Source organism: Brassica oleracea, chromosome C1 (genome assembly GCF_000695525.1).
Source record: "Brassica oleracea var. oleracea cultivar TO1000 chromosome C1, BOL, whole genome shotgun sequence".
NCBI lineage: Eukaryota > Viridiplantae > Streptophyta > Magnoliopsida > Brassicales > Brassicaceae > Brassica > Brassica oleracea.
In genome coordinates this window covers 28,428,918-28,431,688 of record NC_027748.1, presented here as the reverse complement: position 1 = coordinate 28,431,688, position 2,771 = coordinate 28,428,918, and positions in this window count along the sequence as shown.

The following is a 2,771-nucleotide window of genomic DNA, read 5'->3' as shown; positions in this document are numbered from 1 at the left end:
GAGCTGTGTGCGTGCACGGTCGCTACGTAGCGACTGAGCTGTGTGCGTGCACGGTCGCTACGTAGCGACCGAGCTGTGTACGTGCTCGGTCTCTACGTAGAGACCGAGCTGTGTGCATTCTCGGTTGCTATGTAGCGACCGAGCTTGGCTTGAGCTTGGTCGCTACGTAGTAACTGAGCCGTGTGCTTGCTCGGTCGCTACGTAGAGACCGAGCTGTGTAATCGATTTGTTGCGCTTCCTTTTTTCGCGATTAACCTAGGGGTTTTCTGCGGTTTTTGGGAGAACAAGTTTTATCCTTCCGAAATGTTTTAGGAAAACGTGTTTTGGTAAAATCCTTACGCATTGAGATTTCTTTTGTTCGGTAATGAGTCAAACTTACGGGGTTTTATAAGATTGATCATTTCCCTTTATGTTTAAAAAGAGAAATCGCGAGCTCATTTCATTGCCCTTCCTGTGACGAAAAGTCGCAGCAAGGTTTTCGATTTTCTCAAGAACTGTGGCGTTTGCGTAGGCGTTGGCCGTATGCGCAGTGGCGGCTGGAATTTTCTTACCAGCGTTGTTGCGAACTGCGATTTTCTCTTTCGCATTTCCAGACATTGTTTTGATCAAGCGTTTTGCGGCTATGAGTTCGAGTAATCCGTACCCCCCCCCCCTAGCCCCAAACTGTGGGAACCGAAATTCGCACTGCCGATTTCCGTTTAAATTAGGTAAGTTAAGAAAACCCTAATTTCCCAGAGGTCCCGGATATCTGTTAAACCACACGCCAAGCAATCACAATACACAATTAAAGACGAAAGGAAATAAGAAATCGTAAAAGAGAGCAAAAGGAGTTTTATTCCGAATCCGCGTATGAGCGTTACAACAAGGTAGAAGCCTTGGCTATGAGAGCTATCGGCGAGATTCATAGTTCTAACATCCTTAGACTGCAAAACCTAGTTGAGTCGCAGCTCGAAATAACAAAAACGGAAGATTCCTAGTTCTAACATCCTAAGACTGTAAAACCTAGTTGAGTCGCAGCTCGAAATAACAAAAACGGAAAGTTGCCTAATTGCTCTAAGTGCTAAGCCGACTCGCGTGACGGCCGAACTCGACGGCGAACACAACCACGCGATGGTTCAGCTCGCCGGCGAGCTGACCAGCGTGATGGTTGAGCTCGCTGGCGAGCTCACCCGCATGACGGTTCAGCTTTCCGGTGAGTGGTTTTTGTGTGGGATTCGCTAGTTCGTTCACTTGCGATCTTTCTTTCAGTGAATGTTTTGCGAGAAATCCGTGAATAAGAAATAATCATAGACGTTGATTTTGAAATAGCCGTTTTTGACCCCAACAGTAACCTCTGTCCAAAGGTTGATAAGTGTCATCTACCAATGTCTTGAGTTCATCTCCTAGTTTTTCCTGAGCTCCACAAATACCAGTCACCATCTCATTAATCTCATCCTTGGTGTAGATCTCTGGTGCCAGTTTTGTAGGTGTGAAAGAAATGGCATGTTCTGGAAGACATATGTGACTCTCCTCAAATAGGGATGCTCTCTCCAGAATTTTTTTTGATGTTGTCCTTGGTAACAGGGATCATCTCACCAGCTACGCTCCTTGTCGTCCACATTCGTAACGTCTGTCGATCGATGGTGAAGGTGCCTTGTTGAGCGATGTAAGAGCATCCTTGTCGATCGATGTTTGGCCTACTGGTTGGCACGATTGGTGTGAACCAATTTCTGTTGTGTCGGCCCTTGGATGTTCGTCTGGAACAGCTTGGATGTTGTCTGGAATGCTGCGTTGCTGCATAAACAAGTTGTCTGGTCCATTGGCCAACTGAAGAATATTTGCTATGTCCTCTCTGGATACTTGTAGAATTCTCCCATCCATAGCTCTTGCATGGCCATCTGGGTCCCTGAAAATACCAAATTCATCAGGAGTTAGAAAACCGTAATCAATACCCATATTCTTCTTAGTAAATAAAGAAAGTTTATGTTTAGAATGAGAATCGATCGATGTTGATACTAGAGTATCGATCGATAGTAGACGTTTGTCTGTCTGCTCAATTATGGTTTTTGGATCGAATGCTCTTCCTTGATGTTCCTTCTGATTTGTTTGTGGGAGCATTCATCTTTTCTGCTATGGTGTCGTGAGAAGAAATTTGGGGTGCAAAACTCCTTATATAGGTATTGGTAAACCTACTTGGAATTGGAATATTCCCTTTTTCCTTTTCAAAGGCGGCAGCTTTAATATCGATCGATGTACCTGGTGTGGTATCTATCGATGCACAAGATCGTTTTGCTGGATGAGGGTGGGTATCGACCGATGCTGAGTAGACTCTGTCGATCGATGGTGGAGACGTGGTGTTGAAGGAATGGCTTGAAAATCCTCATCATACTCCTCAGTAGGATCCTCATTGGATGAAGGAATTACAATCTCTACTGCAAGACTTTCATGGAATCCACTGTCTGCCCAACTGCCTATTGAATAGTCATCACATCCTCTTTTCATGGGTTGTTGAAAGGCAAAGTCTGTATAACACTGATCTGGTAATGTGAAGTGGTTTACCGGTTGATTCCCGTCGAGCGACGTGGGATAGTGTTCATCGGTCGTCGGTGACTCATAGGAATCGATCGATGAAGCAGTGTGAGTTTCGATCGATTCTGAGTACTCTGTTTCATACTCTGCTCCACAATGGCATGCTGCAATGTAACCAAGATCATTTCCAAGCTACACGAGGTTGACCTGTTATCTCACAACTCGAACTGGGTCATAGTGGACGTCTGGATCTATCAGTGTCA